The sequence below is a fragment of the Podarcis filfolensis genome (assembly GCF_964270895.1).
Source record: "Podarcis filfolensis genome assembly, chromosome: 14".
NCBI classification, from domain to species: Eukaryota; Metazoa; Chordata; class Lepidosauria; order Squamata; family Lacertidae; genus Podarcis; species Podarcis filfolensis.
In genome coordinates this window covers 8,208,698-8,222,769 of record NC_139616.1, presented here as the reverse complement: position 1 = coordinate 8,222,769, position 14,072 = coordinate 8,208,698, and the positions used below count along the sequence as shown (strand labels likewise).

At 44.2% G+C, this 14,072-nt stretch overlaps 1 protein-coding gene across 2 annotated transcripts in view; it reads right to left on the bottom strand.

Annotated features, from left to right (window-relative positions):
• CD276 (CD276 molecule) overlaps positions 1-11,323 on the bottom strand; it is a 51,869-nt gene extending 40,546 nt beyond the window's left edge. Inside the window, exon 1 of one of the 2 annotated variants that reach the window (XM_083586993.1) lies at positions 10,996-11,323. The gene's annotated coding sequence lies outside the window, so the exon portion shown is untranslated. The remainder of the gene's footprint in view (positions 1-10,995) is intronic. The other variant, XM_083586994.1, reaches the window with a different exon arrangement.
• Between the last annotated feature and the right edge of the window lie 2,749 nt (positions 11,324-14,072).

Below are 14,072 nucleotides of genomic sequence, written 5' to 3'. Positions count from 1 at the left end.
TAGCCACTGCCCTTTCCCCACAGATTCCTGGCACTCTAATTATCATTCTCATTGTGGCGTGTGTATTTATTTTTATATAAACCCTGGAACTATCTATTTATAAAAGCTTGTCTGTGTTTGTATTTTAAGCCATATGATGATGCAGCCTCTTCCTCCAAGAGTTCTCCTGGTTTTGCCTTTCCTCGCCAACACACCACCGTAATTGTCAAGTCTGAAATGCTTGAGGGTTACTGGATGAAGTCATCGCCATGCCCCCAACACACTAGACATGTAACTCTACCGACAACACAACCAGAAGGCTAAAGAAAGGGCAGCAAGCTCTCCTAAAAAGGTAAAGGTAAAGGGACCCCTGACCATTAGGTCCAGTCGCAGATGACTCTGGGTTTGCGGTGCTCATCTCGCTTTACTGGCCGAGGGAGCCGGCATACAGCTTCTGGGTCATGTGGCCAGCATGACTAAGCTGCTTCTGGTGAACCAGAGCAGCGCACGGAAATGCCGTTTACCTTCCTGCTGGAGCGGTACCTATTTATCTACTTGCACTTTGATGTGCTTTCGAATTACTAGGTTGGCAGGAGCAGGGACCGAGCAACGGGAGCTCACCCCATTGCGGGGATTCGAACCACTGACCTTCTGATCGGCAAGTCCTAGACTCTGTGGTTTAACCCACAGCACAACCCGTGTCCCAAGCTCTCCTAGAACTGGTCATAAAGTAGAGGGGTGTGAGGAATTAAATTCAGCTATATAAAATTATAAGACAGCATATTACCTAACTCCAAGAACTGGTCTTCAGTTTTTTTGTTTTTTTAAAGGAGGAAGAAGTTATTGCTGGAGGCTTCTACTGCAAGCCACAAGGAGAGATCGAATTTGTGCATGTGTGCTTCAGATCCTCCAGGGAAACAAATAGGGATGCAACCTATTGGAAAAGTCACGTATCGATTTTGCCTTGAAAATGTGAGAAAATAACGGGGCACAGAAGCAGCTGAAGGAGAAAGCAATTGCTGGATTCTTCCTTGGGCATTAGTAGATACCTACGCTGGTTGTGAGTTTTGTTACTTGTTTAGTCGTTTAGTCATATCCGACTCTTCGTGACCCCATGGACCAGAGCACTCCAGGCACTCCTGTCTTCCACTGCCTCCTGCAGTTTGGTCAAACTCATGCTTGTATCTTCGAGAACACTGTCCAACCATCTCGTCCTCTGTCTTCCCCTTCTCCTTGTGCCCTCCATCTTTCCCAGCATCAGGGTCTTTTCCAGGGAGTCTTCTCTTCTCATGAGGTGGCCAAAGTAATGGAGCCTCAGCTTCACGATCTGTCCTTCCAGTGAGCACTCAGGGCCGATTTCCGTAAGAATGGATAGGTCTGATCTTCTTGCAGTCCATGGGACTCTCAAGAGTCTCCTCCAGCACCATAATTCAAAAACATCAATTCTTGTGAGTTTGTTACTGGGCTTTGCTAAATTGAGGTAAAGGTAAAGGTACCCCTGCCCGTGCGGGCCAGTCTTGACAGACTCTAGGGTTGTGCGCTCATCTCACTTAAGAGGCCGGGAGCCAGCGCTGTCCACAGACACTTCCGGGTCACGTGGCCAGCGTGACAAGCTGCATCTGGCGAGCCAGTGCAGCACACGGAACGCCGTTTACCTTCCCGCTGGTAAGCGGTCCCTAATTATCTACTTGCACCCGGGGGTGCTTTCGAACTGCTAGGTTGGCAGGCGCTGGGACCGAACGACGGGAGCGCACCCCGCCGTGGGGATTCGAACCGCCGACCATGCGATCGGCAAGTCCTAGGCGCTGAGGTTTTACCCACAGCGCCACCCGCGTCCCTTGCTAAATTGAATAGGGCCCTAAATTGAGATTGGCTGGACTCCAGTTCCGATCTGTCCCAGGCAGCATGGCCAATGGTCTGAGATGATGGGAGCAGTAGCTCAACAACATCTGGAGAGCCACAAGTTCCCCACCTCTAAAGAACAAGTGATCTCTTTGAAGCTATCCTCCCAAGTGTCCCTTCTCAAAAAGAGGGAGGACGCCCTACCAAGCCAGCTATATTTTTGTCATTGCCCACCCAGCTGTGTTCCACTCAGCTGAGGAAGTGCCTTCAAACTTCCTTCACTCCTTCCCTTCATGCAGATGAAGTTCTGTTTATTTCAGCAGACAGGGAGATGGACGCGAGAAAGAAACGAGGCAGGAAGCTGCAGCAGCACTACTGAAATCAAAGGGAAGTCCACTGTGCTGCAACAATCCTGTTGTTGACACAGATCTTCTTGGGAGTAGCAGAAGATGGGCAGAATCCAGAATGCGGCAGCGGGAGTGGGACGGGGGTTTGAGAACGGGATTGAGGCAATATATTCAGAACAAAAGGCTAAACTGATAGTTAACAATGTGGTTACAGAAGAGTTTAAAATTGAAAAAGGTACACGACAAGGCTGCCCGATTTCCCCATTACTGTTTATTTCGGTTCTGGAAGTGCTCCTGAATATGATTAGGGGGGACCGGTTGGTGGAAGGGATTCAGGTCGGAACGAAACAATATAAACTTAAAGCTTTTGCAGATGACCTAGTTCTGACATTACAGGAGCCGGAGTCTAGTTTGAAAAGAGTACTACAACTGATTCAAAACTTTGGTCGAGTGGCAGGATTTAAGTTAAATAAGCAAAAAACTAAAGTTCTGGGGAAAAACATGACAGATATTGAGTTGGAACAGCTTCAGAAAGAGACAGAACTAAATGTGGTTAAAAAAGTTAAATACCTAGGGGTAAACATAACAGCAAAAAATCTGAGTTTATTTAAAGATAATTATGAAAAATGTTGGTCAGAGATTAAGAGAGACTTGGATAGTTGGTCAAGATTAAAACTTTCATTGCTAGGCCGAATAGCTGCCATCAAGATGAATGTATTGCCAAAAATGTTATTTTTGTTTCAGACACTGCAGATTGTAGACAAGACAGAGTGCTTCCGGAAGTGGCAGAAAGATATCTCTAAATTTGTCTGGCAGGGCAAAAAGCCCAGAATCAAATTTAAAATATTAACAGATGCGAAAGAAAGAGGGGGCTTTGCCCTGCCAGACTTAAAGTTGTATTATGAAGCTGCAGCTTTCTGCTGGTTAAAAGATTGGTTACTTCTTGAAGATACGGATGTCTTGGATTTGGAAGGTTTTAATAATGCGTTTGGATGGCATGCATATTTATGGTATGATAAAGCTAAGATAAATAAGGCCTTCAAGAACCATATTGTCAGAAAATCAGTTTTTAATGTCTGGACAAAATATAAAGACTTACTGGAGAATAAAACTCCGAGGTGGCTGTCACCCCTGGAGGCTAAGGCTCGGAAAAGAGCCAATATGGAGGCCAATTGGCCAAAATATTGGGAGATAATAGAAAAGGATGGTGACAACTGGAAATTGCAGAGTTTAGAAAAGATGAGAGACAAAGTGCGAGACTGGTTACACTATGCTCAGATTAAAGAAGTGTTTAAAAACGACAAAAAGTTAGGATTCCAAGTGGAAAAGTCAAAGTTAGAAACTGAACTGTTAGAACCTAAGACTAAGGTACTTTCAAGAATGTATAACTTGCTGCTGAAATGGAACACACATGACGAAATGGTAAAATCAACAATGATAAAATGGGCGCAGGATATTGGGTATAATATTATGTTTGAAGATTGGGAAAGGTTGTGGACCTCTGGGCTGAACTTCACTGCATGTAATGCGTTGAAGGAAAATGTGATGAAAATGATGTATAGATGGTACATGACCCCTGTCAAACTGGCTAAAATATACCATTCGTCTGATAGCAAATGTTGGAAGTGTAAGGAAAATGAAGGAACATTTTTTCACCTCTGGTGGACCTGCCCTAGAGTGAAGGCCTTTTGGGAGAAAATATATAATGAATTAAAAAAGGTGTTTAAATACACCTTTACTAAGAAAGCAGAGGCCTTTCTCCTGGGTATTGTCGGCCAGAGTGTGTTAAAAGAGGACAGAACATTCTTTTTGTACGCAACAACAGCAGCAAGAATATTAATTGCCAAGAATTGGAAAACTCAGGAGCTACCCACTGTGGAAGAATGGCAGATGCAACTGATGGACTATATGCAACTAGCCGAGATGACCGGCAGAATTCGAGACCAGGGAGAAGAAAGGATGGAAGAAGACTGGAGGAAATTTAAGACTTATTTACAAAAATATTGTAATCTGGCTGAGTGCTGAATAGGATGCCAGTGCAGACAATTGTCTACCATTAAAATAGATTTAAAGTCGAATTATATGTCAAACCAAATTAAGATTATTAATTAAGATGAGTTAAATGATAATTTGCTTGAAAATAATTTAATAATGATGTAAGTGTATGCGGGAGGTGTGGGGGAGTCCCATGTAACAAGTGAAAGATGTTAAATGGACAACGATAAGTGCTTATTTGATATATGTTTTATTTGAAAACTTTAATAAATATATTATAAAAAAAAAAAAAAAAAAAAAAAAACAGAATGCGGCAGCTAGACTGGTGACTGGGAGCGGCCGCCGAGACCATATAACACCGGTCTTGAAAGACCTACATTGGCTCCCAGTATATTTCTGAGCACAGTTCAAAGTGTTGGTGCTGACCTTAAAGCCCTAAACGGCCTCGGTCCAGTATACCTGAAGGAGCGTCTCCACCCCCATCATTCTACCCGGACACTGAGGTCAGTGCCAAGGGCCTTCTGGCAGTTCCCTCACTGCGAGAAGCAAATCTACAGGGAACCAGGCAGAGGGCCTTCTCGGTAGTGGCGCCTGCCCTGTGGAACGCCCTCCCACCAGATGTCAAAGAGAACAACAACTACCAGACTTAGAAGACATCTGAAGGCAGCCCTGTTTAGGGAAGCTTTTAATGTTTGATGTATTATTGCATTTTAATATTTTGTTGGAAGCCGCCCAGAGTGACTGGGGAAGCTTAGCCAGAATGGCGGGGTATAAATAAATTATTATTATTATTATTATTATTATTATTATTATTATTATTATTATTAAAAGTTAGGGGTAGGGGTAGGGATCAATGCCTCACATCTCCAGCCACAGATGGGGAAAACTCTATAGAGCCTGAAACTCTATACAGCCACTGGTGGGAATACATTTGTAACATGGGGGCTGTGCTGCCTTCTGAGTAAACTTCCAGGGTTCAATGGCGGGCATGGCCAAAGGCAAAAGTGCATGGAGCAACAGATTAAACCTCTGTACAATTCTACACACACCTCTGTCCTTCATCCAGACAAGCAAAGAGGCATCTGTCATGGATGCTTTACCTGAGATTCCTGCAGTGAATAGATGACCTTAGGGGGTCCCTCTCAACTCTATAGTTCTCTTATTCTATTATCAGCAGGGCGGATAAAAATCAATGATTTTTTTTTATTTAAATCGGATTTTTAAAATACTTTCAGATTTTTTTTTATTTAAATCAGATTTTTAAAATACTTTTGGAGGAAAACATCTTTTTAAACATAGTTTTCTATTTAAGTTACGTTATAGTCCAAAGGCTATTCATCAGGAAATACCGTATTTTTTGCACCATAACACTCACTTTTTTCCTCCTAGAAAATAAGGGGAAATGTCTGTGCATGTTATGGAGCAAATGCCTACAGATGGCGGGGGGATCTGCTGCAGTCGTGAGCAGAGGATCCATGGTTCCTCTTCCCTCCTCTGTGGCTCGCTTTGAAACAGCAAAGCAGGAGAAGAGCCGCTGAGTGGGGAGGAGAGAGGGACAGGGAGCCTGCTTGCTTTAAAGGAGCAAAGCGGGAGAGGAGAGGAGCCTTCTCCCCTTAAACCCCTCTCCCGCATTATTAGCAGCATCCTTCTCCACACACCCCTCACGGCTCCTTATCCCTTGAGCGCTTTTCCTTCCCTCCCCACCTAAAACGTGGTTACAAAGCACGGATCCACATGGATCCTCAGGATTTTTGCATTGGGCTACCCCCAACTCACCGTTAGAGCACATGTCTGTGGCCACAGCATGAACCACAAAAATCATACATCCACTGTTTCGTTATAATATTTTTTTTCTTGTTTTCCTCCTCTAAAAACTATGTGCGTGTTATGGTCGGGTGCGTGTTATAGAGCGAAAAATACGGTAAGTTTTTCATGTGTGCTGAAACTCAGTCTAAGTTGGTTTTTAAGGAAAATGTTATTCAGGAAATGATTATTTTTCTCCTTCCAATAAAGTACAGCAGAAAAGTTGTCCAAATATAAACAGTTAACTTATTAAACCTCACAATAGTTTCATAATTATCTATGTATTTCCAATAGTATAACCAAATCAGTAATTTTTGATATAACTGTAAAAAACTACTCTGAAAATTTATTCTTGCAAAAATGAAACCTTCATCTGGTTGTAAATATTAAGATTGTACCAACAGGAATGTCTTTCTGTAAAAAAAAAAAAAGATTTAAATCAAGTCTTACTGACTGGTGATTTAAATCATTATTTAAATCGTGATTTAAATCAAATCCACCCTGATTATCAGAGTTCATGGATACATTCCAGCCAGGCCACACACACAGAAAGAGAACCTCTTGGGGTACAAATATACTCAGGGTGAAATGTGTATCCTAGGAAGAAGGGGTGAGGCTCTAATCAGAGGTCCAGATAGAGAAGATGGGGGGGGGGTGAATTTGGCCTAATGTTCTTAAGCCCTGGTGTGGAGTGGATGGGCCAGAGGCCTGACTTCGTATAAGGCATTTTATGAAAGCGGGAGGGGAGACTGTTTCTAGAGCATCCACAATTTAACATTGACTTGCCCTGAGCATCAGTCATCCTGGAACACCACGACTCTGGCTGAAAGCCCAGCGCCACAATTAAAACTTCCCAGCACTCTTGCAACCATCTACATCTTCCAGGCAACACTAGACTCTCGAGGCCCGATTCTCCAAAACACTAAAGCAATATGATGCTTCTATCAGTAATTGAATGGGGGGGGGGGTGTTCATCACTGTAACCAAGTGAAGAGCTGGTTGGTTTCCTCTGTAGGCTGGACTGGGAGGGGGGGTCGTAAACCGGCTCTTGTGGTTCCCAACAGTACAGCCTCTTGCATTAGCCAGCAACAGAGCACTTAAATCCATTGGGCAGCATCTGAAACATCTCCCAAAGTGGTACCCAGTTCTTCAGATCTGTCGTCTGCAGCATTGTCAACACCACACTCATCAATACACTTGCTAGCCCAGGGTTCCCCCTTCAGGTACCTTCAGATGTTTCCAACTGCAAATCCCATCATCCTCGACCAGTGATCTTGTTGGCTGGGTCTGATGGAAGTCTAACAATACTTGGGAGGTACCAGACTGGGGAAGACTGAGCTGTTTCAGATATGGGAAGCATATTCATTCCTCTTCGACAGCGTTTCACGTCCATCTTTGGATAGATGTCTCTTCAAATTCTCTCCGGCATTCTCTGTTTGCTTGATGCAAAAAAGTGGCGCCCACCCTGTGGAACGCCCTCCCATCAGATGTCAAGGAAATAAACAACTATCTGACTCTTAGAAGACATCTGAAGGCAGCCCTGCTTAGGGAAGATTTTAATGTCTGTTGTTTTATTGTGCTTTTAATTCTGTTGGTAGCCACCCAGAGTGGCTGGGGAAACCCAACCAGATGAGCAGGATATAAATAAATATAATAATAATAGTTCATCCACCCATTGCACAGGTGGTCACACCCTTGGCCTTTTAAAATTGTAGGGTCTCCAAACTAGCATTTAATCCTAATGTGCTTAATTTGTTATCCTATATATGCCATGCCCTGTATTGGTTAGCAACATCTTTTCCATGCTTTGGCCAAAGCAAGTCTTTCACAACACCTGGACTTTCTTCTTGGAGTTGAGGAAACGGATTTAACCTAGGACTGCATGTGAAGCGGGTGCTCAAATACTGAGCTCAAAGTCCTTCCCTACACCTAAAATGGTAGCTGCCATTCTGCATGGCTGTAGCAAGAAGAAAAATGGGAAGCTCACTCAACCAAGTAGGCTAGGAGGCCAATTCCATTGGGGCTTCCCTCCTCCCTGAACTGTTCCATCCAAGCTGGCTTTTTATAAGAACTGCCATGTAATAACTGTCACTGGAGTTTGTTCATCTTCCTCTTCCTCTTCCCTCCCCATCCCCTTTTTCTTTTGTGTTGCGTCTTTTAGACCGCTAACCCATGAGCAAAAAAGCTTGTATGTTACTGATCTTCTGCAAGCCACTCTGGGAGCCTTTTCAGCTGAAGAGTGGAGTGATAATGCGCTATATACACTAAAATAAATAACTGAAATCAGCAGAAATTACTGAGACACAATTGTGTGTACGGGCTGCAGCTTTAATTTGCACGCTTTGTTGGGATTGCAAAAATAAGTGTGCACAGTTTAGGGGCATGTGTGGCTGTTCGGATTAATGTCAAAAGGGTTTTAAAGCGGTGGTTTCCAAACTGTAGTCCATGAACCACCAGTGGCCTGTGAGCTTCCTTCATGTGGTCCACAGCATTTCTGTGGATTTGTGATTGAACATTCATGCTGATTTTTAATTGTATTCTTATTGCTTCTTTTGTTTCCTATACTATATTTTTATTGTAAAGGTAAAGGTAAAGGGACCCCTGACCACTAGGTCCAGTCGTGACTGACTCTGGGGTTGCGGTGCTCATCTCGCTTTAATTGGCTGAGGGAGCCGGCGTTTGTCCGCAGACAGCTTCTGGGTCATGTGGCCAGCATGACTAAGCCGCTTCTGGCGAACCAGAGCAGTGCACAGAAATGCAGTTTACCTTCCCGCCGGAGCGGTACCTATTTATCTACTTGCACTTTGTGCTTTCGAACTGCTAGGTTGGCAGGAGCTGGGACCGAGCAACGGGAGCTCACCCCGTTGCGAGGATTCGAACTGCCGACCTTCTGCTCGGCAAGTCCTAGGCTCTGTGGTTTAATCCACAGTGCCACCCACTGTGATCCAAATACTTTGGAATTCAAAATAAAAGAAGCAAACTTAATACAATACCATCTAGCACATTACAATTGCTACAACAGGCTAAAAAACCGTTAAGCAATTTTCAAGCGGCAACTGGAAAAATAAAAGCTTGGGAACGACTGATGAGCAGTTGTTTAGTCATCCCCAAGAAGTGATGACATACTTGTTTCAGATCCTCAAATTGAGGATGGGAAGGAACTTTGCAAATGCCATACAGCAGACAAGTCCAACTTTCAAGAGACTGCGATCTACTCCCACTATAAAAAAAATCTGGCAGTGATCTACCTATTGGATTGCCAAGAGTTGTTGAGCTTTTCAGGGGGGAAGCTTCATCAAAGTTGTTGAGCGATCGACCGGGATCAACCAGGGACACCCCATGATCGACCAGTAGATCACGATCGACCATTTGGACATCCCTGCCATACCGAAACAAATGATGCCAGCTTCAGAAGTCCTAAGAGTGACAGCAATCTTTCCCAAACTTGAGGTAGTTACGTACGTCTTTTGAAGGTTTAGTCTTACCTGCATACGCCTTCTCAAGCAACGATAATTTGGGGGTAGTTTTAATGACACTATTTTATCTAGACTAGGGCAAATACCCTGTACCATTTAAAACCCTTTTGTATACACTTGGGGGCATCCGTACCACAATTTAGGAAACACTTGGACTACATGACTGCAGGGTCCCCACCCCACCAAAAAGAAAAATATCCAGGTTGCACAATTGGAGCTCTTGCACAACAAACCTTCTTCCATATATATATATATATATATATATATATATATATTCAGACTTTCTGTGATAAGGGAAGTGACAAGATGGGGGGATGCTCTGGGAAGCATGAGATTACTATTGCATGATAGAATGTCATCTAACTTCCCCATCAGTCAACAAACACCTTGTCCGGAAGGACTCATAGTTCAAACACAAAACCACACATCCATATTTCGACCAGCACTGCCACCATTTCTTTTCCGTCAATCCCTGTGTGCCACAGGTCCATTTTATTTTGTTAAGAAATAATTGATCAGAGCAGCAATGCTGGCAAAGAGATAGATCTTTCTTGATCTAAAGCACCACTCACCCACAAGGGAAGGGTGGCTGAACAATACAGCTACTTTACTCAGAAGCAGACCCAACTGCATCCTACAGAGTTAACTTAAGAAGGCATAGGAGTGCCCTCTGTATTGGCCATTCTCTCCCCCCTCTTCTAATTCAATCTTTATTGGTTTATAAACAATACAGCCAATCACACTGAAACCCATAAAGCACTACAAACAAACCACTATGTATTGGCCAATCTCAACTGTTGGCCAGAAGATACAAAAAAGTTGAGGCAAAACAGTCCTGTATCCTTATCAACACAGAAGAAGCAAAATATTTAAGGATATTGACAGATCCTGTCTCAGATTTCTCCTTTTTTAAAGAGGTATCCTAAGCAGCTGGCAAATGGCATATATAACGTAATCTGGCTGGCATCCGATCTAAGACCTGCCTGAAGTAAACCTATTGAAATCAAGGAACCTAACTTTACCAGGTTCCTTCACTTCAGTGAGTATGCTCTGGGTATGGGTAACATTGTACACCCCCCTCCTCTCTCTCTGAGCCAATTCCTAGCAGCCGATGTCCCTTCCTCGCCCCCAAATATAATATTTGAGGGGGCCTCCCCCCAAGTTAATGGACATTGCCATTCCAATTGCAGTGTGCGCCTTGTAATCGATTACAATATGTGGGGCAGGGCTTATCTTCTCTCCCCCTCCCCAATATTTTATTCAAGTTGGCACCCCTGTGGGTCACACTGGAGAGAGAGAGAGAGAAAGAGAGATAATCTTTAAAAGCATTTTAAAAAGGCAACTCAGTGTAAGAGCGCGCGCGCGTCCAAGTGAAGACGCCCAGTAAAAAACGAAAAGTTCTGCAGGAATCCAAGATCCTTTTGGCAACGCTTTTGGAGGAAGGGAAGAGGGGCCGAAAGAAGGAAAGAAAGGCGGATTGTCTGCCTCTTTTCGCCTGGGTGTCGCTCCCTCCCTCTCCCCTCATTCAGCCCAACAGCCAAGCAGGCACTTACTCGGCCAGAGTCCGTCCTTCCCGGGAGCGACTCCGCTTTCGGACAAAGGCGCGCCGTTTCTCCGGCTCGCCCTCCGTTCTGCTGCGCCCTAGGCGCAGGGCGCGTCTTGCCGCCGGCCCGGGACCGTCTTCCTGCCCTGCCCGCCGCAGCACCCGTAGCCCCCAGCTCCCTCCGGCGGGCAGAGGTCGGTGCGCGGCTCCCGGCCGGGGAAGGAGGAGGAGGAGGCCGCGGGAGCGAGCCTGGGCAGGGAGAGGCGGGGAGAGGAGCGCGAGCCCCCCTGGCTTCCGGGTTGATTCGGGGCCGGAGCGCCATGTGGCTGCCGCCGTGCGAATGGAATCGGGGAATCCGATTATGGGAAGGGGTTCCGGGGGGGTCATCTAGTCCAACCGGCTGCAAGGCTGGAAGGTGCCACGGAGTGTCCAGTGCCAGATTTACGTGTAAGCTAAACAAGCTATAGCTTAGGGCCCCACTCTCTTGGCAAACCCCCAAAAAAATTTAAAGGGGGAAAAACTGGATGTGCATTTCCAAAATGTAAGATAAAAATAAAATAAAATAAAACCTACATACAGCAACAGTGTTTTGTGTTATGTAGGCTCCTGTGAGTCATGAGCCCCGCCTGCTAGCCTGCCCCCTAAAATATCCCTGGTTTGCTCATTTCTATATATAGGGTGCCTACATTCTGCATGTGCAAATGGCTTTAAATACCTATTAGGTCCATCAATTACCATATAGCATACAGTGGTACCTCGGGTTTCATACGCTTCAGGTTACAGACTCCACTAACCCAGAAATAGTACCTCGGGTTAAGAACTTTGCTTCAGGATGAGAACAGAAATTGTGTGGCAGTGGGAGGCCCCATTAGCTAAAGTGGTACCTCAGGTTAAGAACAGTTCCAGGTTAAGAACGGACCTCCAGAACGAATTAAGTTCTTAACCCGAGGTACCACTGTATATTCAACACAAAAAACAGCAACAATTTGTTGTTGACAAAGGACAGCTGGACGTATAAAGGGCCCCATTACCTTCAGTAGCTTAGGGCCTCATCAAACCTAAATCCAGCCCTGGTAGTGCCCCTTGATAGGACAACTGAAATATTGTCGTCTTCTCTTTTTTTTTTGTATATAATTTTTATTAAGTTTTCTGTTTTACAATTTCTAATACTGTACTCACTTTTCCATTCAAAAAATATCCATGACTTCCCATCTTCTCTTTCCATGGTTCATTTTACATATCATAAATCCCTGCGTATTTTACAGAAACTATACCATTCAGCGTTCCATTATTACATGCATCAAAACTTATTTACACTGTTGAATTTATCTTAATGCTGCCAGCGTTTTCAGCTGCACACAGTTATTTCCCATATATTCAATAAACATTTTCCAATCTTCTCTAAACATATGTTCTCCTTGTTCTCTTATTCTGTATGTTAAGTCTGCAAGCTGTGCATATTCTGTCAATTTAAGTTGCCATTCTTCTTTGGCTGGGACCTGGCTCATTTTCCATTTTGAGCTAACAAAACATGGGCCACAGTAGTGGCATACATAAATAACCCTTTTTGACACCTGCGGATTTCAGTCTGAATTATCCCCAACAGAAAGAACTCTGGTTCTTTAGGGAAAGTACTTTTAAACATTTTTTTCAATTCATTATGGATCATTTCCCAATACTCCTTTACCCTTTTACAAGTCCACCACATATGAAAGAACATTCCCTCAACCATGTGGAGTTTTGTCTTCCACATGGAACTCCCAGCCCAATAGCTGTGTACATTCGTCTGCCACTGGCTATTTCTCGTTAAATGTGCATTTATTGATTTGCGCTTCCTCTTTGATAGTTCGCAATTGATTCGATTGTGCATTTCATGATTCGACAGTTTGTAATTTATGGTATGAGTGCATTCCTTCTGAAAGGAAAATGAGCGTATATGCCCTAATAAGGAAAAATCCTGGGGTGCAAATTTACTCCACTTCCCAGCTTGTCGGGGTGCCACCGCCGCGGGTGTCTCCGGTCAGCAAAAGAAGGTGTCTCCAGCCAAGTCAAAGAAGCAAAACAGCAGTCAGTAGACCTGATCTTTATTTGTTGCAACAGGGTTCAAACACACAGAGTAGGAACCCCGAGCATGGGGTTGCATGAACTTTTAAGAGTTCTCCCCATTTCCCATAATACATTTTCCAACAGCATCATCGATACATCACAAATATGTCACAAAGTAGGAGTGTTTGGCATGTAGAAACATGAGACCATCACCCACCCCTGTCAATTAGCCCAGGTCCCAACACCTTTTAAGTACCCTCTTCCCCAAAGAACAATAAATGTGTTTACACATGCCCCCTAGCTGCAAGGCTTTCAGGATTCAATCCACCATCCTGTCCCAGATTTCCGTCTGGGTTATGTGCTTTCTGCCTCCTATTGTGAGGCTAAGGTTGCACTTAATGGAAGGGCAAGGAGTATGTGACCTTATGCCTAAGGGATTATGGAGGCAGGGGGAGCTCTGCATTCCCCTTTTCCAGAGGAGTCATTAGCCATTTGAACCAAGGAAATCAGTCAAGCCGTTGAATTTTGGTGATTATTTGTGAAGTTTCCACAGTTTTCCGTATTGGATTGTCAGAGGAAACAGTATGATACATGGTATCCACTCAATGCTACAAGGTTAAACATGTTTGCCCTGAAGAAAATGCATGTGATTTTGCTGGAATTCAAAATGGTGCCAAAAAAATCAGGCAAAGTCACACCATCGGGATGCTTGAGTCTGCCATCTTGATTCAAAATGGTGGCTGGTGTCCAAACGACTACAAAGCCTGCCACACCCACATTGGGAACCTTTCAGAGGAGGCTGAACCTATCAGGAGCAAATGTACAAACCATTTCTCAAAATGTATAGTAGACAATAAACCACTGTTTCTCAAGCTCACGAACCAGCAATATGGAGAGAATGACAAGGGTCTGCATTGCAGAGCTGTTGTAATTCATGATCTGTCAAAATTGGCCCTTCCCTGATGCAATAGAAAGACAATCACAGTGGACTATATTTGTGGCATTGCTGTAGTGATTCTGGGAGCAGAACTGAATGTGCTG